Here is a 27,102-nt window from a genome sequence, read left to right as displayed (position 1 = left end):
TCTGACCATATATATAATGGCCATTCTCTCAGGATAATAAGTGGTTTCAATGACAGGGACATCTAGAGGCACTCAAGGTAATTTCAAGTGTTGCATTCATACAGAAAGTTGCATGAGTTTCTGCTCTTGAAAAATGGCAATAATTCCCTCAACCTGTTCTACACAGCATCACGTGGGGAACTGGGGCACAGGCCCACCACATGAATCAACAAAACAGAAGAAACCAGACTCCAGAACCCAGAGTGTTCAGCTGACCAGGAGAGCAAGATCTAAGTGCAAATCTAAGTGCAAAAAAGTTAAAAATGGGAACTGGGTAAATGAGAATGACTCCCTTAGAACTGTGCAGTGAAATGCTCTGACCAGGAGCTGGCATTCCATATGGGTGCTGATTTGAGCCCTGGCTGCTCCACTTTTGATACAGCTCCCTGCTAATGGCCTAGAAAAGCAGTGAAGCATGGACCAAGGTCTTGGGATCCTGTACCCAAAGGGGAAACCTGAAGAAGTCCCTGGCTTAGGACTGGCCTAGCCGTGATCATTGTGGCCATTTGGAGAGTAAGCCAGCAGATGCAAGTTTCTCTCTCTCTCTCTCTCATACACACACTCTTTCAAGTAAAAAAATATATATATTATGTTTATATATTACATATCACATATAATACATATTATATATCTATGCTAATATATACTAATATATAATCTACAAAATATAATATATTGTATATTATGTGTTATATATTATGTAGAATATATATATAATCTGAGAAATTGAGTAGCTTGTAGGCTCTGCCATTACTCTTGGCCCCTTCACCTTATAGAAACTGACCTGCACCAAAACAGCTCCTGTGCAGTGGGTAGGCAGACAGGAGGGATGGGATTCGGAGATGGTTAAGGCAGTAGCTGCATCATCTATGAAGAGGGGCCCCACATTTAAGATGTAGAAAAAGAAGTCCAGATGACAAGAGCCAAAGGCAGCAGCCACAGAATGCTTTAACAAGCCACATCACTAATGCTTGTCTGTGCATCCTAGCACAGCTCCGCAGCTGATCTCAGTTTACTCATTACTGTTCAAGAGATTTTGCCACACACAAGATTCACTGTAGCTCCCACAAAATGCTAATTTGTTTTGCTATGCAAGTCACAATTTCCTTCATTATGAGGCTAGTGGAAGCAGTGAGCATTAATTTATCACCGCCTTGCCTAAAAAGACACTGTTCTATTACAGTCCCTTCTTAGTCACTAAGATCAAGTATGAACAAAGATGTGCTGGAGAGGGTTAAGGACATCTTGAAAATGTAAAGTTTACAATCTGAGAGAGTCAGTACTGCATGCTCAACAATACATTATTATCAGTGATGTCTGCTTTAAAAATCAAGAACCATATCACCTATAAAAGTTGGATCAAACAATTCTTCAGGTTGGAAAACACACGAGAAAAGTGCACAGGATGAAATATAAACACATTGACTCTGACACTCTGTAGAAGCTACCTGAGCACCTGATTCATTTCACAATGAATTCTCTGAATACAAACTCCTCACAAAGATCATGATTTCATGGACTTAGCCTTTCATGCCTAGCAATTAGCACACAGAAGTTCAATAAATGCTAAATGCGTACACCAAGATTCATGGACACCAATGCTTACCACAATACTGCTTATAATGGAGAAGAACTGGGAATTTAAAAATTTACACAAATAAAGAATTGCACAAATTTGTAGAATGCAACTATTTAAACTCATAACTCATCTCTAAAGAACTGTAAAGGATAAATTGAAACTACTTAAATATAAATTCATATAAATTGTACTTTACAGAAAAGTATCTATAAGCACATGCACCTAAACAAAGTGTTAACAAAGTTTTACTGTGAACTGAAAATACAGGTGGCTTTAATTTTCCAACATTTAACCTCTGCATTTAACATATTTGCTGTAATAATTGCATGTACTTTTACAACAAATGAGTACATGAGTGATAAGCAAGCGAAAGGCATATGAAAATTTCAAGAAGGAGCCCACTGTGATCTTGCATAGCCTGATCCATTTTTGACTGAAAGTTGCCAGAGATTCCTCTGTCCTTAATATCACTCCTTTCATTGCCACACTAGTATCTTTATAAGTATCACTCTTCTGGATTAAGATACTGGCTCCACCCAATTAAAATGTGCATAAATGCTTGTGGGAGGATAATACACTAACATACTAACATAATAAGCTAAAGATCTGTCACACAACAGAAAACAGGTCTCCACAAACAGTGAGAGAAGACTGTAGTGATCATTGTTTGGGAGGTAAGAGAGCAAAGGTTGTGAAAGCTCTCTGGAGCAGCCCTTCTCACATTGTGACATGCCTGCCCAGTCTCCTGGGAGTCTGCTAAAATGCAAATTTGAATTCCTGAAAGGTCCATGGAGGTTCCAAGATCTTACCTTTCTAACGATCCTTCAGGTGATGTTTTGGCACTGGGCTAACCTCCATACATTGGGCAGCAAGGCACAAAGTGTGAGCTCAGTACAACTTGCATAGTACAATTTTATGGAGCCATAGGGTCCCTGAAATATTGCAAACGAATTGGGAAAGAAGATGGTGGTATCAAAGATAACCAAAATTGAAGTGAAAGTTATTTTTTAAAAAAGGAAGATTTTCAAATTCAGTTTCTCACAGTTTTGCTCAGGATCTAGACATGTACAAGCATTTAAGGTGCACATGTAGGCTCTTTCTGTTTTTCTTTTTGGAGCCTCCTCCACTGCTAAGGCAAAATCAGACACCATATGGGTATTTTGTAGCTTTTTGTAAAAGATTCAATGCAACAATCTTCTCTCACAATAAGCCTCCTGGAGAACTCAGGAATTTACAGGCAGCCTTGGGAGCTGTACTGGCTGCAAGACACAGTGCCCTTATTGGGAAACACACACATCCCTCATGGTTATATTAGTCTAGGCTAGGACCTCCGCATGACGGCATGATGGTACAGGTGTGTGGAGCTGCCGAGAGATATAAGGCTCACTCTAATAACTGTGCCTTTGCCCAGAAAGCAGCTGATGCTCTCAGTAGCTAGAGATAATGAGTTTCCAAAGTCAAGGGGAAATGACTTTATAGTGATTTAAGCAGTCCAGTTCATGCCTGCCAATGGAATGCTGCCAGTGAAGTTATGTTCTGATCATTCTTCTAAACCTAGCTTCCCTGATCAAAGAGCTAGCTAGGACTTGGTGGCAGAATTTATAGTAAGTTAAACCTGTCAGTGGTTTAAGTAAAAAGATCTAACTTAAAAAGGAATGGTAATAACTGGCATCCTCTAATAGTTAAATGAGCTGGGGAGAAATGAATGAGTGCTGTTCACGGCCAGCATTCAAGTCGCAGCCAGATAGCCATCTGCCAGGCAAGCAGAGAAAGAATTTTTGCCCAGCCAGACACTGGTCCAGATGATCTTCAAGGTCCTTTCCAGCTGAAAATTCTGTGTTTTAAACTGACACGAGGTTACTTGCTTGAGGGAAAAAGTGTTCCTCTGCAATGGAGGATAAGGACAAAAAAGACAGGTGTTCAATAGCCTCACCTGAAGGTCAAGCTGGAGCTTTCTCACTTGTCATCTCCTGGCAGTGTAAGAGGGAGGGGAAGTGGGGGCATTTGCTCACCGACGAAGGTGTTCCCTGTTGTGCCCAGGGAACAGTTGCTCATTTAGGTGGAGGAAGGGGAACTGGAGAGCACACTCACAGCAAGGCTGAGTGCACCAATTAGTGGGTCATGCAAAAACAAAACTACAAGGTTCATGAGCACAGGACCCGCACTTTGAAAGACAGACTGTGACCTACATCTTCACACTCTTGCTTAGCCCCTAGTTGTAGAGAGGAGTGCACGAGGCAAGCAAATGGAAATCACATTTGCATCAAAGAAGGGTAACTATTACGGCTAGAATGTCTACAGCCTGCAGAACACTGTATACAGAACAATGTATAATGCATGCAACCTGGTGGTAAGCACAATGCAACAGACATTTGTAGTGCCCCGGGTCTCAAGGTCAAAGCCACATCTGACCAATTAATATCAGAATATCTGGGAGTGGAATCAGGCATGAGTGATTTTGGGTGATTTCAAGGTGCAACCAAGGTACAGAAATATGAAGCCAAGAAACACAGGGTTAGCCCCAGCTCCTTCATTAACCAAGAAGTTGTCAAGTCACTTACCCTCCTTGGGAATCAGTTGAAACTCTGAACATGAGACATATTCATTGCTAAGGCCCCCTTTGGCAATAAGTGTTTTATTGTCCCACGAAGCATTTCAGTATGTTATTTTTATCCATTTAGTCCTAAACCCTGACTGATGTTCACAGTACATGTAGAACCAAACACACAGAATTCCATTAGTTTCTTAATGTGATCTAACATTTAAAAAAATAAATATACAAGTTTTGCTTCTTCAGCATTTTTTTTTTTTTTTTTTTGGCTGCTAAGCTTCCCCTACTTTTCCTCCTCAATGAAATGTTTTCTCCCCAGGCTTGGAGGAAATTAAAAGGCCCTGGGGAAAGATTTCCATTATGCATACTTATTTCTTCTTTTTTTCAATAGCTGCTGCAGTTAGGGGGAAAATTGTTACGTATTTTGAAATATCTGTCTGTCAAACTATTCATTCCTGGAGCTTCAGATAAGAAATAAGCTACCTTAAAAAAAAAAAAAAAAAGCCTAAATCAGGCGATCGGTAAGTATAATGCATGACCACTATACCTTATTTATATTTGGGAATGAATTAGGTGGCTGGAAAATAAGAATACATTTTACAGTGAGTCACACATGCAAATGTCATTGAAAGCACCTCAGTCAGTGTCCTCTGGGGTAACATGAAAATGTAAAGGTAAGCATTCTCCTTCAGGGAACAAGGGCCTTTCATTATTTTTGTTCTTTTCGGAAGTACCTGATCTTAACCATAGTTTTAAAAAAAATATCAACAGTTGTTTGAAATGTTCTTCTATTTCCTACCACGGAAAAAAGGGTAAGTTTGGGGGCAGCAGCTGATGTGTTTAATATTCAAAGGTCAAGTCAAACTTGAGTGAAGTCAAAAGAGCTTGCTTTTATTTTTCTTATTTTATATTGTGTAACATGAAACTGATCTTTAACCCTCTGCCATCCACATAAGATGAGGTAAGCTCTCTTCCCTCCCTCGCCTGGGGGCAGGACCTAGGGGTGGAAAGGTGGAGGGCACAAACATGCAATTCCCCCAGAGCATTGGCAACTTACAGCAGAACTGGAAATGAATCCACCAGGCATGACTCAATCCTCCTTATCTCCTTCCCTCCCTCCTTCCCTCCCTCCCTTTCTTCCTTTCTTCTTTCCTTTCTTCCTTCTTTCCTTCCTTCCTGTCTTCCTTCTTTCCTCCTTCCTTTTCTTCTTTTCTCTCTCTCTCTCTTTCTCACTCCCTCTTGGCTTAGTGTACTTACTTGAAAGGCAGGATGACAGAGAGAAAGAAGGTGAGATAGAGTGACAGATCTTTCATCTGCTTCACTCCTCATATGGCCAGAGCTGGGCTGGACTGAAGCAATAACCAGAAGGTTTTTCCAGGATTCATTCCCACATGGGTGCAAGGGTCCAAGAAATTCAACCATCCTCTGTTCTTTCCCAAGCACATAGTCAGGAAACTGCAAGTGCAGCAGCCGGGAATCAAGCCATCACCCATACGAAATGTTGGTGTCACAGGCAGTATCTTCACCTGCTATATCAGAATGCTGGTTCCCTGGAACTTCCTTTATACAAGCTTCAGTGGTGGTTGATTATAATAAGGCTGTACTAACAGTTGATTGGTTGATTATACGTGCATGAAGGGGAGTTATGCTTTCTTTACAATATGGACTCTAACACTCATTCTAGGACAAAAGAACGTCTCACTCAACTTCTAACTTTGAAACAAACAATAATTCATAAGATTTTTAAGTAAAGAACTAACAGGAACAAATTTGCATTTTAAAGGGCTACTTTGCAAGGATGCCAGCTAGAACAATCCTACTTACAGTACTTGGGCCCAAGCAGCAAGAGGAGGAGGCAGTATGGTTAGCATGACAATTTCATGTACTACACAAATGCCATCGTGACATATGTCTTCTTGATCATAACCCCACAAATGTACAGAGACAGGAGCAACCCAAGTTGTCTACCAACTGGAAGGTGCAGCTTGAAGGAGGATGAGTTAAGATTACCTCCAGCTTTCTAGCCTGGGAGACTGCAGAACTGGCAGGGACATCAACTCAGGACACAGAATGGGGTCCATGGAGAAGAAGATCAGAGACAGAAAAAAAAGATAAAGTTGACTGTAGTGCTGGCCTGCTCTAAGCAGCAGAAAGGCCATCTTGACTGGCTTTAAATCTTTCTTCCTACAATAGTTTTGCTGTTCTGGTAAAAAGTGAATTCAATTGCAAATAAAAAGAAGTTTGACAAAACTGGCTGAAATGGAAAAGGCTGGTTTTTCTCAGGTAAAAAGAAGACGGGTGATCATACCTCCTAGGCTGGTGCGACTGTTTACCAATGGCACAAAAGATGCGGACTCCCTCTCTGTGGCAAGCTTTCATCCTCAAAGTTGCAAGAGCTAGTGAACAATGTTTGAATCTCAGCAGGGAGGGCCAGAAAGAGCAAAGGATGCAGTACTTTCTCATTGGGAAGCTCTGCCTTTTCATTCAGAAGGGGACTTCTTTCTCAGGTACTTCCACGTAAGTTTATCTGTCACATACCAGGGCTCCTCGCCACTGTTAGCTCCAAAAGATGCTTAGAGGGTGAAGCTGGTAGGAGCAGAGCCTCCATAGTAGAGGTAGGAAGGTGATAGGTCAGCCCCCAAAGGGCCTTCATGTTTTCAGGACCCATGTCGCATTTTCGTTGCTGTTCTGTTACCCCAGTCTCACTTTTGCATGTTGTGAGGCATGGTTGGGAATTTGGTCCCTGCCCTCACCTCTTTCTGGCCTTTCTCATTTTTATCAGAATCTGAATGGACTTCTTTAAAGGCTCTAGCTTTGGGAATTGGTTCAAGGGCAGCTCATTGCCTAAGAAATAAAATGGGCCTATTAACTATCATGATTGTCTGGAAGTGCTATTTTCAGTAACGCAGCTTGGGTCACATCTTACTTTGGGATCACATTACCCTTCTGCTTCCCTCCCCTGCACTCCCTTCCCTTTCCCTTCCCTTTCCTTTCTTTTCTCTCTCTTTTTAAAATATTTATTTATTTTTATTGGAAAAGCAGATATACAGAGAAGAGGAGAGACAAAGAGGAAGATCTTCTGTCTGCTGATTCACTCCCCAAGTGGTCACAATGGCCAGAGCTGAGCCAATCCAAAGTCGGTAGCCAGGAGCTTCTTCCTGGTGTCCCACATGGATGCAGGGTCCCAAGGCTTTGGGCAATCCTTGACTGCTTTCCCAAGCCACAAGCAGAGAGCTGGATGGGAAATGGGGGCTACCAGGACAAGAAGCAGCACCCAAATGGCGCATTCCAGGCCAGGACTTTAGCCAGTAGGCTACCACACTAGGCCCAGGGGTTTTGTTTTGTTTTGTTTTCGTTTTTTAATGTTGGACCTTTCCAGTACTTTCCTTGCCTCTCTGACTTCATTCAATTCCAGATCTTTTTCTTCCTCCCATTCTGTAAATATTATTTCCTAAAGGAGCCATCGTTGGTTACTGATTTTTGTCTCTGTTCAATCCTGCAAAACTTTATAGATTCACCTGTCACTTATATTTGCACATGTGGTCATTTCTCTTCTAAATCTTATTACTGCAGAGTCAGCTTCTTGCTGGACAGACGCTGTCAGCCAAAGCAGTATGGCTCATCCGTCTTCTGCACAGGGAGGGTGAAGCCCACAGAACTATGATAAAATGGTTGGCCAAGCCGCCACTCTTCTGAAATGGGATGTGAAGGACATTTGAAACATCTTACAACCTGTCTTCCAGTCTATCATTTTAAAGTAATTGTGTAGGTCCAGGATGATAACTTTTATGATGGCTTTTTAAATTTACTCTCAGAGGGTATATACTCTCATTTCTCTTATCCAAATTATTAAGACTCGGTGGAATCACAGCTATCACCCCATAGTCCCATCTATTCTGTGCCTCACATAGGTTCAAAATATAAACCTTACTTCACTCTACTTCCCCCAGCACTCCTTAATATGTCTGTAAATATTACTGGTTTTTCCTCATTAGTGTTTCTTAGCTTTTCTGCTCTTTATGATTATATCGTAATTTGCTCATTAAAGGTCATGATTAGCCATTTTTCCCACAACTGTTAGCTTAGGAATTTTGGCTTGTCTCCCAGGTTCTAGTTTTTTCTTGTTTTGAAACTATCTTTTTAATACAAGCACGATATTAGTCATCAAGTTCTTTCTTCATCTTGCCTCAATGTTCAAAATATTCTGATGGCAATACTGCACTCATAGGCTAAAGGTTAAGTCTCCCATGTGGAATGACCACCACTGCTATAAAGGTAATAGTATCAGTATTTTCAACCTTGTCTTCTTGCAAATCATCTAAAAACAACAGAAGGAAGGAAGGCAAAAATTTCATTTTTGGTGAAATCAATAAACTCTCATATTTCCAAAGCTAGTGGAAAAATCTACCTACATCAATAGTAAATCAATAAAGGTTCATGTGAGGAGAGGATAAGGACTAAAAATAGGGCCATAGTGTATTTTGAGGCAAAATACCTAAAGATTTTCTTTGCTAAGGCAGGGACATGGCATGTGGCCATTGCTGGGCCAGGTGTGCTCACACATAGAGAAATAGGCACAGATAAGAAACAGAATGCAAGAAGGATTACAGACAGGAAGTAGCCTATCTGCAGCCATGGAAAAGAAAATTTACCATGATGAAAAAAAAAATCTCACAGTTTCTCCTCATCACTCAGGAAGAAATAAAATCTAAGTTCATTTAAACACAAATCCCTGGGTTGTAGGGAATTTCCAGCTAACCTGGAGCACACCCTACACAAACCACCACCCTAGCTCCTCCACAAATAACTACCCTATGACAAAGGTACCTGTTTCAAAGAAAAGTCATCAAACATGAAAAAAAAAAAAAGGGCAGAAGTGAATGGTAAATGAAGAATTAATACAGAAAAATACCAGGGAAATGCAACCAATGGAAAATACACGATGTGACAACGTACATAAAGTTAGGTCCATGCCTTGCATGAAAAAAATCCAAATGGATCCAAAGTTGAAAGGCAAAGAATAAAAAAACAAATATTCACTACAGGAAATGATAGATGGCATGTGTTTTTTTAAAAAAAATAAAAATAGCTATTCTAATTAATATGAAAAACCTAAAACCAAAAAGTGAAAGACCAAAAATACCCAAAGATTGATAAATTTGACCATAAAATAAAAACAGCTTCATGATCAAAACACAAAGCAAAAGTAAAAAGATGAATAAATAATTTGGAAAATCCTTTGAAGCTGTTACTATAAAATGTGTGAGAAAAGCATTCTCTTCAGGAAGGCGACTCATCTTGGCTAGTGCTTCTGAAGGTGATCAGATTGTTCGCACTGTGTGGGCATCTGTTGAGGCCAAAGGGTGGCCATGGCAGAGGATATATAGAGGTGAGGAAGGTGAGCCAGTAAGCCGACAAATCACCTGGAACAGACCCAGGCTTTTAGAACCAATCCTTTTGTGAGAGCTATCTCCCAAAGGCATGTCCCCAATGGCCTAAAGACCTCACATGGGCTCACTTCCTAATCATCTGACTTACAATCTAAAGTCTAACATGACTTTAGGAGTCAAATTTTGCTCAAACCTCAGTACCAGCCCAAACAGACTAAAAAATAACAAGAAAAAATCAGCCAGTAGATCAATTTTTGAAAGGATCAACTAAAATGGTAATGGATATTAGAAAGAATTTATAACAAAGGAAATTCAAATAGTTCCCAAATATACGAAACAATGTGAAAACTCACTCATAAAGTAAGGTTTAAACTGAAGATTAAAACCCCATAAGAGGTTTTACTTTTTAAAATTTTATTGATTATTATTATTATTATTATCATTATCATTTTATGATACAGTTCCATAGGCCCTGGGATTTCCCCTACCCCCTCCCAAACCCCCTCCTCATTCACTGAGTTCTCCTATATTATTATTATAGAATAGTTCTTCATAAACAGTCATATGTCCATCACTGTGGGCATGGACAATGGCAGAGAGTCCAGCATCCTATTATTAAGATATAGCAAACAGTTAAATTGGGAGTCCATCTTTAGTCTGAAAGTAGAGATGCATAATGCATTGTATCTTCACATCTGGATATGATAGTCTCAACTACACAGTTACTATGCATCCCCGTAAATGAAAAGCCACAATGCAAAATCAGCAAAAGAAAGAAAAAAGAAATGAAGAACCTTCTTGAAGAAAGTAATGCTACTGTATGATCTATGAGTCAGTGAAGAATTTAATGAGAAAGAGTTTTGAAGAAATGAAACTAACAAAAAAACCTATCAAAATCCATGAGATATAGTTTCTGCTGATCTTTGTTGGTGAGATATGTTTCCTGTAGGCAACAAATAGATAGGTTTTGTTTTTTAATCTAGTCTACTATTGAATGACGTTTAATTGATCAGTTTAAGACATTTTCATCAGTGTTAACATGATTGGCTGGTAATTTGGTCCTGTCATTTTAGAAATGGATTGTTCATTGATTTAGTTTTCTGTTGTTATTTTATTAGCATGTTCTTCACATTTGCCTTTGGTTTTGGTGAGCGCTATTCCTCTTCTCTATCAAGAGAACATCTTCAAGTATCATTTGTAGGGCAGGTTTGGAAGAGGCATATTCTTTTAATTTTTTTTTACTGTAGAAGAATTTTACTTCATTTTCAAAGACAAAGGAAAGCTTTTCTGGGTATCTTGTTCTGGACCGACATTTTTTTTTTTTCTTTCAGAATCTGGAATATGTCTCTCCATTCTCTTCTGGCCTGTAGAGTTTCCTGTGGGAGGTCTCCTGTGAGTTTAACTGACATTCCTTTACATGTCAATTGATTTTTTTCACATGCATATTTAAGGATCTTTTCCTTATGTTTGATTGAAGAGAGCTGGATAATCATGTGTCCTGGTGAAGATCTCTTTTGGTCAAGCCTGTTGGGAGTTCTGTGTCCCTCCTGGATGTTGTTTCCCAATTCATTCTCTAGATTAGGGAAATTTTCCCTTATTATTTCATTAAATATATCTGTAAAACCAGTTTCTCTTTCTGCACCTTCTGGGACTCCCATAACTCTTATATTAGGCCTCTTAATAGTGTCTTTCAATTCTTGAATACTTTTTTTGGCCTGATCCAGCTCTGCTTTCAGTTTTTTGTTTGCTTTCCCCTGATGACAGGAAATATCTTCCAATTCTGAGATTCTTTCTCCTGCTTGCTTCATTCTATTTTGGAGACTCTCCACTGTACTTTTAATTTGCTCTACTGTGTACTTAATTTCTGATATATCAACCTTTATTTGCTTTATTGCTGCTATTCTTGTGTAATATATTCCTCACATTATTTGAACTCTTGTATGTGCTTCTCATTGTTGATAAGAAGCTCTATAATCAGTTATCTGAATTCTGTGCCCCCCATTTTCTCGATGTCTTCCTCAGTTAATTCTGAGGTTGGCATAGGGTTTTGTTCCTTGTGCAGGGGAATCTTCAGTAATATTCGTTTTGCCTCTGTCTCTTCTTTTGCTCTTGGTCATTGTACTTCTGGTTAGCAGAGTCTTCTCCTTGGGGCAGGTTTCTAAGCTGTTTCACCCACAGGTCTACAGTTTGATTTTACTTATTGCCATTGGTACACAGCTCTTTGTGCCACTCCCTCCAGTAAGTTCCATGTCTAGATTCTAATGTTAGATTTCCACCATGATCTCCATAGCCCCAGATCCTGGCTCACCACTCACTACCTCCTGTGATATCATGCTGAGATTGCACTGTTGTGTCTGCAACCTTTCTCCCACTTCCAGTTGGAGCAGGTCCCAGGATTAGGCAGACAACAGGTGTCCTATATAGCTAGGCTGTTGGTGGTGCTGATCTTGTCGGAACCTGTTGGCCATTAGGTCTGGGTGCCACAAAGACTTATTTTGATCCATACAATGCCACAGTCGGTATTATTTTCCTATGGGACCAGTGCAATCCACTGAACTCTGTGAGCTCTCGCGAGCTCAGCACATGCACAGTTCACTGTTGTCCCCTATAGTCCTAAAACTTTTGCCACACTGTACAAAATGGCGCCTGACGTGCCACTACTATAGTTCTTGATCTGCTGGCCGTCAGGTCTCAGGGCTGCCCAGACCTGTCTTGGGTGGGACCTGTAGAATGCCACATTGCTGCAGTTCTCTGGGTCAGAAATGAGTTCATTCTCAGCTCTGCATATTCTCAATCCTTTACCTTGCTTTTGCCTCCTTAAGAAAAATGCCGCCCAATTTGGCTATATGGGACTGACTGTGCTGTGAAATCCACCCTGTTCTCACACTGCCCATCTGGGATCTGCTGCTCTGTCTCTGCTCCAGGTCAGATCAAACAGACCAGCAGGACAGACGGTTCTTTGTCTGGGTTCACCTCCCAAGCTCTCAGTGAAAGTCCCTTCCCACCTGGTTGCTGGTGGAGTTCTGGCTGCTGGTGGGGTTCAGATCGCTGTTAGCTGATTGTCGCTGGAGTATCAGTCACTGCAACACCACACCATTGTTTTCGCTGCCTTCCTATGTCTGTCAGTCTGCAGGTACCCCCTCTGCTGTTGTTGTGTCCTCTCCTTTTTCCTGGAATGTGTCCGCTCTGCTTCATCCTGATTAAATGTTTCTCTGTCCATTTAAATGTGTTCTTAGTCTATTCTGCCATCTTGGAGCTTCAAGTATATGTTTCAATTTTACTCTTTTTAAGGATTCAGGGTAGTGTTTTATTTTTATGTTGCAAATGCTACCACATATTCTGATCTGCTGGACCCGTGGGGGTAGACATGAATGGGAAAAGGGACTAAAAAGTACTAACTGGCAAGTCTTATCATCACAAAAAGCCAGAGCCTAAAAGATAGTGGAACTGGATGGGCACTCAAAAAGGGACATCAAATGCTCAGCCAGCCTCTCCTCTTGTGTTCTGAGATGTGGGTTTCATAATGACAGGCATAGGTTGTAAGAGATCGATCAAAAGTGTGATGATACAGACAGGATAGTAATCTACAACAATTTATACAGCCATTGAAAATTTGCTCTCCTTCAAACTGAGCTGGAGATGTCACTTTGCTTCCTTTTCACAAACAACTATCAAAAAATCAATAATATTTTCCTAAGACAAGCATCTCTGTCTTCACCAAGTTAACCTGGGGCATCAGGAAGCATCCAGCCACTGAGCAAGATGTATCTACATCGTGTGGTAACGTTTAGCACTTTTTGGCTAGACTTGACCAACTCCAAAACCAAACATGCAATTAATATTAAGACTTAGGGTCAAGTTCCACAATGACTCAGAGAGTACTACTCCACAAAAACAACAAAAGACACTGTGTAATCCACAACATTATGATGGTTATTCAGCCCAAGGAAAGCTGAGGTCAAAGGCAAACATGGACACCAATCCAGAGACAGGTGCTTCTAAGTTGAGCTGAAATCTGCCATCTGTTGTGCTTTAATAGAAAATGGATGGAAGACAAAGCTTCCATGACCATGAATAAGAAAAAAATAAGCTACATCTTCAATGAATTCTTAACGATACAATGAAGAGAAAGTATCCATTTGGAACAGCAGGAGGTTCAGGCACTTAGATGCCAACCCATTCTCACAGTTTCCACCAAGCAGCCCATTAGAAGGATAAGGTCACAGCAAGAGACCAAAGGGGTCTTTTAGGATAGCACAGCCTTCTGGGAGAAAAGAATAAAGCTCTATAAACTTCCCTAAGTGTTTTCTAATATACTTTTTCTCATATAAAAATAAAAGTTTTAAGAAGCTAAAAATTCATTGCTTCTGAATTTTTCAGGGAAAAATTCATTGCTTCTGAAGTAGGAATAGGATCCCTGATGGCTCCCTCCAAAGGTGAAGCAGGAAGTCCTCTGCTCCTTTTAGGATACATGCAATGCTCAACAGTTGAGGGGAGGATTTAAAAGGACAACAACACTCAGTCTGAGACCAATTTCCAGCTAGATTAAACACTGCTAATGGCAAAATGAAAGTTGTGTGCTAACTTTGGGCACCACCAACAGTATCTAACCCAGTCTCTTGTTCTTGAATACGTTATGCCCAATATTCAAACAAAAATCATGAAAGCAATCTCTTGCAAAAGAAACAAAGCAATCAATTGACTCAGATGCAGAGATAACCTAGGTGTTGGTTCCAACACAAAATCTAAAATAACTGATTTCAGTGTTATGATGCTAGAGGAAAAAAAGGGTCCATGCATGTATAAACACCTAGAAATCTCAGCATGGAAATCTTGTCTGGAAGACACTTTTTTCAAAGGGACACTATAGTGAGAAAGTAAATCTAAAGCTTCCAGCAAGCATGCTGAGATTAAATTTTTCAGAAGGTGTCCAGGTAAGAATTAGAAAGATGTCTTCATCACTATGACAAAAAACTTGAGCTAGTTTCAGCTTCCTTATAAATCACAGGGTACAATTGTATTTTCATCTTTTACCTCTGTAGGTAGCTATCTTTGCTGGAGAGTGAAAACCTTTCTTGATCACTTTAAGATTAGGAATATTTCTCATATGGCTGTCAAAAAATAACTTCTATACTAGTAACATTATTTTTTTGTAACCTGGATGCAGTAAACAAGAGCATATTTTTTAGACATTTACTCAAGTAGTAAACTTAAAATTTACATTCATTTTATTTTGGATATTTTGCATTAATGCTACATGTATTTTAAAATATTCCTATTAAAATATTTCTGGAAAGAATTGATTTTTCACATTTTTAATGGTATTTTTAAGGCAAGTCAAATGTATCTGAGTCATACAGTTAAAATTTAACTCATTTGGCTTACTGGTTATTATCACGGTAATTATCTGGATTATACGAGTAGAATTGTGAAGATTTCATTTAAAATATAAGAAGCTAATATGTCTATGTACCTTGTTAGAGTTATAAGCCAGTTTGGACTATCCTAAAATCCGCCAAGTTCAGTAGAAATTATGCTTCAACACTATAAACTGCTAAATGCAAAAATAAAAATAGACACGAGACAGCTGAATAGTACATTCACTGCCTTGTGGTTACAGGATGATAAGCTTCAATTTTTGCTGTCTGTTGGTCTCAACTGTTAAAGGCTACCTAAAGCCCCTTGCCACATGGACCTCCCAACAAGATTGACAAGGAATGTAGATCCAAAGCAAGCTTGCTAGCAACTTGGACTCTTATGTAACATAACACAATTCTAGAAGTGAGATCCTCTTATATGCCACATTCTGTTGGTCACAGGCATTGGTTTGAAGCTAGTCACATGTTCCAGTTCCACTCAAGGAGACGGATTATGTGAAGGCATGAACACCAGAGAGCAGACACTGGCAATCCCCTTAGGGTTTGTCCCCAAAGGCACATACCCATCTAAAACAACTACATATGTATTCTTGGAAGCTTTAGAGAGCAGTTGTCATCTCTGCTCCCCCAGTTTCAGCAACTTCACAGTTCTTTCTCATAAACACTGTTTGAAATGCAAACCCCATTCTAGTGTTTCACACAATACTCCTTTCTCTGATCTTGTGCGTATTCTATTTGGAAATCAGTCAATCATCTCCACTCTCAATGACTATTTGCTATTTAAGACAATAGTATTTCTGCCTCCATTTCACTGGAAATGGTCTTCCTTTTATCCTTAAGAAGTAGATCTTCTTTTTAATAAGAAAAACCCTGTAACTTACAATATTTCTTCCAATTCTGCCATATTCACCTTGAGGCAAAAGTAATATTATCTCTGATTAACTGTCAGTGTGGTCTCTTTGTGCTCTCATTGAATGTAGATTCAAACAGCAACAATAATGCCCTCCCTAGAGAGGATTCTTTATGGTATCCAGCTCTATCTTGACTGTTGGGGAGTACCAAAGGTCAATGGAAATTTTTAGTGTCTGTGGTCTGCAAACAGCACAAGGAAACCTGGGATCCCACTGGATCCTTTTGGTGTCTTGCATTAGCCCATCCTTCTCCATGGAGCAATGACAGAGCAACTTCTTTGGGAGCAGCTTCAGAAAGATATGCTCTCCCAATCTTCCCCTCTGTGGCTCTACTTTAATCCTTGGAAGCTAGAAGGAGGGACAGAGTGCTAGGCCATAAGTGAAAGCTAGACAGGAGAAAACTTTAAAAATGCAATGGGAGGATGTGACTCCAGCCTTCAAAAAGCCAAATATGTGAAACACAAACTGTCCTACAAGTTCATAAATCTTTTCGAAAAAATAGCCAAATTGGTAGACCAAGATGTTGTATTACTTGTCTGCCACCAGGTAAGGCAAGTATTAAATGGTTCCCAAGTCCTAATTATTGCTATTATTTTAAAGATTTTTCCATCGATTTGAAAGTCAGAGTTGGAGATAGACGTATCTTCCCTACGCTAGTTCACTCCCCAAATGGCCTTCATGACCAGGGCTGAACCAGGCTGAGTCTAGGAGTCAGGAGTTTCATCCAGGTCTCTCACATGGGTAGCAGGGGTCAAATCACTTGGGCCATCTTCTACTATTTTTCTCAAGGCCATTATCAAGGAGACGGATCAGAAGTGGAGCAGCTAGGACTCAAACTGATGCCCATAAGGAAAGACGGAAGATAGTGGCTTTACCAGCTCTGCCACAACTCTAGCCCTTGCCTAACTATTTATGTAGGGTACAAAGTTAAACCATGTGGCACCTAAATTAATGAAAAAAAAAAGCTTTCACTGAAAGAATCTTGTAATCTAAAACGTTTCACCAGATACTGGTCAGCACATTTGAGGGATGATGACGTGGCCAGAGGCAGGGGAGGGAAACAGGCAGATGTCATGTTAGACGTGGTTCTGCCTAGAAGATGGCTTTGAGAATTACCAGAGCCAGAAACAGGGCTGGTCTTTAAGAGGATGAATTTTTGCCTCCTCTTAGGATAACTTATCAGGGTTCACACTATTCCCCCTACTTTTTTTCACCAAATTCTGATGTAATAGCACCAAATACAACATTTTTCTTTCAAGACTAAACTATGGTATTTCATGGCTGTAACAATGATAATTTCCTTTTATTTTGAAAATGCTCACATGTACAGAAAGTTGTGAAATCAGTCCATGAACAAATACACATTAATTTAGATTCACCAAATATCAAAATTTTGCCACAATTTGCTCATTTGCCATTTAATATATTTATACTTGGTTTTATTTGAAAGTTACTTATTAGAATTATTTGAAAGTAATTTATTGAAGTTACTTACTAGGGTTATCTGAGATTATTTTCTGGACAATAGGACACTTTACCCAAACCACACCAAAACTACTAAGCTCCATTATAAATAATAATACTCCATAAAATAATTTAAGAAAATGCAGATTTAAAAATTTCCTCAATTGCCCCTAAAATGTGTTTTACAATCATATTTCCCACAAAGCAGCATACATACAACATAAAAATGGTGACAGCAATGGTGCTCTGCTGGGACCTTAGAACAAGAGATCCAAGCAACCAAAAGGTAACATTTTATCATATCTCATTCTCTGACCAGACATAAGATGGCCAAGAGATCCTGGCCACCTAAGACGTCTCCTTCCACACAAAGAAGTCACATCAGCTGAAAATCATGGAGCAATCCAGAGTATCAGACTAGTTGACTGATACTGACTCAAAAGACCCTAGACCCTCTCCTCAACAGTTGCAAAGAAGCTGAAAATCAGACATCCATGTGCTCCACACAAACAAAAGGTAGGAATGAAGAAAAGGGACTGGTCAGCCAGGAAGCCAGGAGCCACTGAGGTAAAATCCCCCAACAACCTAACCTCCTCCTCAGTTCCAGCTCAACCATATCGCTGTACCTTAGATCCATAAAAGGCAAATGACTTCAGGATTAAAGACAGCAAGAAAGTGATGAACAGAAATCCAGATTTTATCATTCTTGATGCTATGCAAAGTAGCAGTCATGTTAAACAAGACATTTTGATTCTTATTACTATGTAAAAGTAGAGATGCCTCTTAGAAACATTGCTCCCTTCACATTTATATTAGCTAGATAATGCTATAATGTGTAAGGTGAATAAGTAGGAGATTAGCATCCAAGGATCATTTCCATGAAGCACCTAATTTTCTCCTAAAGGCATTGGAGAAATTGTACAAACTGAATATGCAATTGTGCAGGAGAGAACAGGTAGAACTGAGAGTACATACCAAATCCTTTGAATTCTAGTGCATATTATTTCTTCCAGGCCCCTAGTTAGAAGAAGAAAAACAGGCTGGCTTTTTATGTGCAACTGGAAAGAAACAGAATGCCTGCAGCATAAAACATTAGGAAAGAAATGTGCTGGTTTAGTAGATTAATCTCATTAACCCAGTCAAAAATCTTTGTTGCTGGACGATTTCATAAAAGAGGAAAAGTGTTTAATGTTCTGAGATACAAATTAGAACTCTGATTATGGCAGTAGAGCTCAAATTTTCAAAGGAAGAGGAAAAGTAGTTCCCTGGGGCTTAATATCCTCTTTTGTAGTGAACTTGCACTTTATGGTGCCTTACAATAAAACACTATGTAATACTATAAAGTTTAGTTTACAGCTGGTTAATGTTGGCTCAAATTATCCAAAAATATCTCGTTCACAAAGAACCAAAAAGAAGTGTGGTACACCTGGGAGATGGTCCCAAGACAAGAGAAGTTGATTGGTCCCAAACCAACTTACAGACTGATAAACATATGATTCATTTCCCGGCTATGCAATTTCTTAGCACATAGAAACATAACCATATATTTCAGATCTGTTCACCTTAAAGTGAATATACTGACTTCGATTTAGACCAGTGGACTATTTTGATGATCAAATGAGTGACAGATTTTTCCAATGGATAGATGGATGGACAGATGGATTTGTGAATAAGTGAATAGTAATTCTTAGTAATTTCTGTTGTTTCACTTGTTTCTAAACCCTTCTCGACAGAGCCCTATCATGGAGTGCCTGTAATCTCACACAGTTATTTTTTGGACCTTGTTTTGTCTACAGGTTTCTTGGAATGGAACATGGAAGTGGTGGATCCAAGTGGCAAGAGTTCCTTCCACCACTAAATCACTACCTGGAAAACCTTCAACAGATTTTGAGAAACTCACCATATATGATGCTGATCACAGAACAAACATATAAGCAATATTTCATTTTCCTAGTGCTTCAAAAATCAGTTCTAATGGCATACACTTTTATTTATATGTAACTGTGTATACATATTCACTACATAATACCAGATATCCCTATATAAGGTTTTCATGAATATTATTTTAAAAACCAAAATCCTAAATTGAAGTAAAAAACTTTGGATAAACCTTTAAAATTGTTGTTTTGTGTTACAGCATTTACACAGTCTTCAAACTACTTCCTTAGCTAATTATTTAAAGAATAATATGAATAATATGAATAACAGGAAGAAGGGAACTTCCAGTCCTTCCTTAATACTGAATGCCAACACAGCGCATCACTACCATAAAAAAATGTTTATTAAACTCCCACATACACAGCAGTAATGGAATGTGGAAAAAAACCTAATTCTTCCATGCCTATAATCATAAATGTATTTCTATTTTGAAGAAGAAGATGTCTTTATATTTATTCACTGAGAAACATAAAACTCAATTTCTTTAAAAAATAAAGGAATAAAGAAGCACCATTTAAAACACTGAAAATATATCCAAATTTTTACAACAATGCATGGTTACAAGACAGATACAAATAATTTCCATACAGATTCTAATCTAGTCAACTACTACAGGATGATGCATAACATATTCACAAGGAGAAACATATGAATGTCACGGAAAACATTATCCAAACCTAGCAGATGGCTTTGAAAACACCTCCACATCTCGGGAGGCTCAAACAGCCTCTAACATTCAAAGCTTCAAACCACCTGAATGGAGTAATTTACTTCCTACAATCTCAAATGCTATCATAACTGAAGGCTACCTCAAGCTGATAGCAAAAAAAAAAAATGCATCTATATTCTAGTCAATTGTTCAGTAGCTTGTCACCAACATCGTAATAGAATTTACCACATTCATAACCACAGAAATACCTTGTGATGCTATGTAATAAGACAAGGAAATACAATTGTTCACTTAATATATTGATCAAGTTATATTCACCACTGCATAGAATGAAAGACAGTATGTACAGCAAAATCTAGTTCAGCCCCCTGCCATGGGACAGGTACACACTTACTCCAGCTGGGGTTACTTAGTGTCCACATCGTTCTACAGTGGCTTTATTATTTCAGTCATCAGAAAGCAATTGCTTATTTTCACTTAAAAACTCTTTAGCCCATACTCTTTGCTTTATCTTTCACAGACCTGAATATAGTGGCTCAGAAATCTTACCCAGATAGCAGCACACTGGTGTACAGAACAAAGCCTGGGTTATGCTCACTTTGCAGGAAGGAGCCGTGCATTGCCATGGTAGTACCTGGAGGCTGGCAGGAGCTGCAGTAAGATCTATATCAGGGAAGGAAAAACAGCTTTGCATCAAGTCCTGATAACCACTACTGCTCTCCAGGTTGATTTCCACATCTGCCACCTTCTTCTACGCAGAATAAATTTCTCTGCCTCCCCATCCACATGGAAGATAGAAGAATATGCCCAATATGCCATTCATTCAAGAAACTATTCCAAATCGGACCACAGAGTCTTTATTTCCACTATAAATTCTCAGAGGGAGAAACCATGGAAGGTAGTGTGGCTCAGAATTCTGCCTCCAGTGTAATCTATATTGTCAAGTTGGTAGAAAATGTTGGTCTTGCTTTTAAGGGCCCAAAATGAGAACATGACACAAGGCATGTAAGAGGCCACTGTGAGGCAACGACATTACAAATGGCATCTGCTGTTGTTCTCATAAAGGCAATGCTTAAACTTTTCCTATAAAACTTCATGTTCAATTCCATTGATTTCCTTTTTGCTAGACTACACTCATTTTTCCATACCATTTTTCAAATGAGGTTATTAAACTGAAGAAAAATCCTGCTATGATATTGGATAATGGGATCCTGCTGTAAGAGATCACTTGCCAGTGATTTTAGATGAATTAAGGCAAAGGTCTAACAGATCTCATAATATGGAAGTCATGTTTATACTAAGGAAGACTACAGAAATTGTATATTCTATACAAGATAATTCTGGAACACCTCAAAGAAATGTTGATAGTTGGAGACCGTGTGTGTGTGTGTGTGTGTGTGTGTGTGTATGCAAGTGGAATTATATAAATTTACGTTAAAATACTAAATTTTTTAGTGCAACTAACTTGAATTTTTCTTGCTGCTATAGAAAAAGATCAACTCTGACCAGAAATATTTTAGACTTTATAAAGAGACCTAGGACAGACTTCTGAATAACACCATGTAATATCCTTGCCCAAGCCTCTTTTATTTAAAGTTTGGAAGACTTTGCAGCCTAACAGGTGAGTACATTTGCCCTTCACAACCAGATGCAACAGGTTTCTAACCCTCTGGTAAAGATCTGAGTGATCTGGGGAACAATGTGCTTCCTTAAAATATAACAACTCTACATTTAATTGTGTCAGAACTCATAAAACATTGCACTGGGAGAAAGTGAGAGAGGGAGAGAGAGAGAGATCCCATCTGCTGTTTCACACCTGCCCATGCCTGCTGGGGTGACAAGAATCCAAATATGTGGCCCAGGGTCTGAGCTACCAGCAAGCCGCACTCAGAAGCCCAGGCAGGCACGAGAAACTGTGGAATGGGACGCTAAAGGCCCACTGTTCAGAAAATGTTTTACTAATTTAGAATGGACTTACATTCAGGAATCAACTTTATTCCCTGACACCTTAAATTTAAATGTTGTGCTCTAAAAAGATTCACCTCGTTCCCCACCCTACTCCAACTTATTCCTTTAAAAAAAAACTTTTTATCTCATGTGACATATGCCAAGTTGCATTTTGCAACAAACTTTACAACCAAATTATTAATCTATTACAATTGGGTCATTCTTGAATTGCTGGCCTGACCTGAACTATTTTGGGAGGATCAAACAGAAGTTCCCCACCATGAATTCAATCATACTACAAGCCGCCATTCTACTTAGCACTGGTTACCTCCACCAGCAAGTTACACACCCAGTTCTGTCTGATATGACACAAACAGTACAAAGACAATTGCTCCTCACAAACCCCACCCCTTCACCCCAGACAAACCCCATATAGTATTTAAAGCCAAAGGATCTTTTTTTTTTAAAGATTTATTTATTTTCATTGGAAAGTCAGATATACACAGAGGAGGAGAGGCAGAGAAGAAGATCTTCCGTCCAATGATTCACTCCCCAAAGGTTGCAATGGCCGGTGCTGCACCGATCTGAAAGCCAGGAGTCAGGAACCTCTCTATGGGTCTCCTATGCGAGTGCTGGGTCCCAGTGCTCCGGGCCATCCTCGACTGCCCTCCCAGGCCACAAGCAGGGAGCTGGATGGGAAGTGGAGCTCCCGGGATTAGAATCGGCACCCATGTGGGATCCTGGCCCGTTCAAAGCAAGAACCTTAGCCACTAGTCCATGGCGCCGGGCCCCTAGCCAAAGGGTCTTGAAATGTGCGATATTCTTGTCACCAGGCATGCTATTTAGTGTCCTACATTTTATCAGCTCAAACTACTAAACGTTGCTAGGCTTTGCTCAGTAGCCAACATGTTCCTGACCCACAGTTCATGTCACCACTGGCAGGCAGGAATGGACCATGGATGGGTGGTCTTTAAGGACTGGACCTCCATCCATACAATAGCTGACTTAAAACTGAACCTATCTAATAAACCAGAAACTTTATTATAACATATGCCAGCACCATGGAGCTCATTTTAAGCAATCAGCATGATCAACACGAAAGCTTATAAAAAAAAAAAAAGGTGTTTCTTTTTACAAGAAAAATCTGATTTTACCAGTTGAAAACACCTTTTAGAGAAATCTTTTGCAAAGTGAAATGTCCTTGTTTGCTGACGCTTGTGCAGTAGACACCATACCCAGATGCACATGGGGGACATGACAGCTTATTGAGACCTATGGAGGATATCTAGAACCACAGCTGGCAGAACAAATTGGACAACTCTCTTGGCCAAGCTTTGGCAGCAAATATTTGGACGACTGGAGACTTTAGGGTGGACTATATCAGCCAATGTTCCTTGGAAGGATATCCTCAACCTTGGAGCAACAAAATCAACGTCAACTCAGAACTATCAAAACCTCTTAAGCAATACCCTCAGAACATGCTCCACATCAGGCATCATAGGATTAAATCAAGTGACCATCCCCCATCCCTGGTATTGATGCGGTTGAGTTGCTGGGAGTGGCCATCTCCCCTTCTCTTCCCCTTACCTCGAGATACAGGAAAAAAAAATTGAAAACAATTGTCTTATTTTCCCCCAACTCCTCGACCCTCCCCACCCTATTCAGTGATCCACACATGTATATATCTTTCTCAATCACGTAAACATCATCTAAAATAAATTTTTAAGATGCCTATTATCAACGTAAACATTTGTCCTCAGTGACTTACACTCAACTCTCACTACGTTTTCTAATGTGTCTGCCAATCTGTGCTTCTTAATGAAAGCATGTGAGTTTCATCTTTCACCACTTATTTCTGTGTTTCAGTTTATAGTGAGTGCTTGAAAAAGTGTTTCTCAATGACAAAGTGAAAACAAAGGAGTTCTGAGAGCTGCTCCTTCAGTCTGCCTAAGGGCTGCCATCTGGAGTCTTCAAAACAAGCTACTTCAGTCATCCTTGTGTACAAATGCTGACAGTCCCTCCATCATGTCTACCTCTGGGGTCGGCTGCCCACTATATGGATGTATTATCCCTGATTTTTGTCAATCTTCCTTTCCAATATGTAGCCATCTCCTTCCCCAGTTGGTTTTTACAGCACAGAAGTTGAAAGAAGAAGCAGAAAATATTGTAGTCGGCCATTTCTCTTTCACTGTGGTAAAAGTTGGGGAAGAAAAGAAAGTAATGAGAAGATCTGGTTAGAATTTTAAAGCGCTTGTCACAGACTATTGTTTCGTGTTGCATGAGTATGGAGCCATGCCCTCCCAAAGGCAGCAGGCTCTTATACATCTTCAGAAGGCTGCTCATTTGAATCTGACCCTTCATGCAAGCCTAAAGAGGGATCTAGGAGAAAAAGACAGAAAGGGGGACAGTGTCACGGACTGAGAAACCAAGCTTGCTCACTTTTTACTACTGTCAGCAGAAGACAGTAATTTCCAGTATAAGTTTGGGATTTGGATTAAATGATCCACCAAAGATATGTGCTCTTCCCCTACACCCCAGGACATTTGGCAACACTGGAAAATTTGGGTAAACAGTGATATGATGTTGACAGATGAAGGTTTAAAGTGCTGTTAAACACCCACAACACAAACAACTTTGCCACAACACAGAAACACCTGTCACGAAGTATCAACATTGTTGAGGCTGACAAACTCTGGACTAACTCAAAGCTTGTTGTAAAGACTTCTGATCTAGTCTGGTTCAGAAAGCACATAGGATGGGAGATCGAGGAAAAAGCCAAGCGATTGTGAATGAACAGGAGGTGAACATGAAGAATTAAATTATACAAATCTCCACAGACAAATACAGTCAAAGGTTCTCTCTTCCAGAGATAAATCAATATTCCAGGCCGCATCCAGTCATTCATTCCAGGAAATATTTATTGAGCATTTACTGTGGACCAGGTGCATTCTGGGCTCTGGCTATACTCACAGCTGGAAATCTGTAGCATCTCTAAGAATACTGCCAAATGGTTTGATTCAGAACAATGAAATGCAGATCTTGGAAGACTTAAACCACTCAGAAGAGGAAATCAATCCTTTTTACCTACTTGTTTATAATTTAATTTTTAGTTGAATTAAGCCACACACAGATACACACACACACCCCTTCCCACACCTATGGGTTACAGGAATTTTTAGAAAACAACTCCCTACAAAAAGTTTCTTGTATACAGTGAAACTTGTGGATCCCACCAAGTGGGTTGAAAGCACTGAGCAAAAGAAATTTTCGTTTCTGCTTACAATTGCCAGATTTTTCTTAACTACCCAAATGATGTCTAAAGAAGAGACTACAAATTAGTACTTGGTCATTTGAATTAGTTCTGCTTCTACATAGGCAACTGACAATGTTTCTCAAAGAATCTAGAAACTTACTGTCAATTCCTACTGTTGGGAAGTATTTAGTCACTAAAAGATACTGATATAATAATGCAATCTATAAGGCTTCAAAATTCCATAATTCATGCTGGAGACTCTCTGTAGAATACTTTTTGTATTCCTCATCTTTCCAAGTTTGCTGAGTACAACTTTTGGCCAACAAACAAATTAAGTGTTACAGATGGACAAATGTGCACATTATCCTTTTGTAAAATTGGGTGGAAATGGCAGACAGCTAAAATGCTGCCCTAAAACCTCTTTTGCTACATGAATAAAACATGAACTTTTCTAAATTTAAAATTAAAAATCCAATTAACTCATCAGAATGTCAGTTGTCACCTAAAGCATTTTAGCAACAAGGGAATACCTTGGATCAAGAATACTCCTCCTGATGGGAACAGAGAAAAATGGAATGAGCAGGTTTTTTTTTTTTTTTTTTTAATGTTAGAGGCATCACTGTAGCTTTGCCTGCTAGTATTTATTCCTTCAATAAAGCCTCAGTAGTCAATCTTATGAGTGGTACAAGGGACTCATTTTCCACATGATCTTTTTACCTGTCGTAATTACGGGGCATATCTGTACCTAACACAGATATCACTTCTGCAAGCTCCTGCCGACCTCAAGTCACAAACCATGGTGATAATTCCCACAAAGCACACGAAGCCAGTCACAAATAGAACTATACAGAGAAAACTTATTATGACTTTGAGAACTAGAGGAAGAACTCCATAGAAGAGTGCAATTTATACCACTGTCTGGAGTTACGAAGAAACCAAACACTGCAAGGGAGAAAAATAGAAATCATCCATTTTCTAAGAGAAACTTGGAAAGCAGAAATAAAAATTCAGTGTCTGAGCCACACCTACAGATCCACAAAGAAAGGGTTTCCAATGGGCTTTAATTTTCATTATCCTAAATCTAGTGTTTTTCAGCCAAAAAAAAAAAGTACTTGCTACTTTGATTTCCTTCTGTCATCTAAAGCCAGGAAATCAGCTACCATCTCACCAGCAGAGGCATTAGACTGGGGAAGATGCAAAGAATCTTTTCAAGGTTTATACTGAGTTAAACTGCAACCATCACGGCGCTCTGCAAACAAGAAAGGACATGGAAACAGAACATTCAAATCCTACCTTTCTTTCTACAAAAAATTTAAAATTAGCAGGCTAACTGCTAGCATACTGCTGTCTTTCACTTACACTTGAAGGATTTAGTAGACATACTGTTAGTGCTTGATACAATAAAATTACAAAAGCCTGCTTCTTTGGCCTTTCTCTAAAGACCAAAAAAAGTATGTTCTAATTTCAACCAAGAGGAGACTGATAAAAACCATTTCCAAGCCATCAAGTTGTTAGTCTAATCTTCTGTTACAAATGAAAGAAATCAATGTTCTTCCCTAATACTGACCCAGGTGTGAAATAGCCATCTCTTGTTAAGTCAGATTACAGTGATGAGACCTCCTAATTGTGCTTATGTTTATAGATATCTGCAGTTTCTGGTGGCCAACCTCTCTCTTCCAGGGTAAGGAATAGAAGTGTGAGCCAGCTTAGTCCTGGCCACATGGCTAATATCTGTGCAACAGTTCATAGCTCTGCAAAGCCATCACCTGGAAGCAATGGCAAGGAAGTTTCAGCTGCTCCCCTAGCCCATCTTGCAGGCAACACATGTTTTAGGAAACTCCCCAAGGCAGAACCAAAAAGCCTTGGGACCAAAGGAGGGAATCAGCTCCAAAAGGAAGGCCCTGTGAAGCAGTGGAACCTGGGAGACTTGGACCCCTCCTGAGTCTCCTCTCCAGAGCCAGCAAAGCCCAGATCCAGGGTGC

The 27,102-nt window shown here is 39.5% G+C and overlaps 1 protein-coding gene across 2 annotated transcripts in view; it reads right to left on the bottom strand.

Moving 5' to 3' along the window:
- Positions 1-27,102, bottom strand: part of SLC35F3 (solute carrier family 35 member F3) — a 320,392-nt gene that overhangs the window by 291,718 nt on the left and 1,572 nt on the right. The gene's annotated exons all lie outside the window — the stretch shown is intronic.

The sequence above is a fragment of the Ochotona princeps genome, chromosome 10 (assembly GCF_030435755.1).
Source record: "Ochotona princeps isolate mOchPri1 chromosome 10, mOchPri1.hap1, whole genome shotgun sequence".
Taxonomy (NCBI): Eukaryota; Metazoa; Chordata; class Mammalia; order Lagomorpha; family Ochotonidae; genus Ochotona; species Ochotona princeps.
The sequence above is the reverse complement of the archived record's forward strand: the minus strand, read 5'-3'. Positions and strand labels throughout refer to the sequence as shown.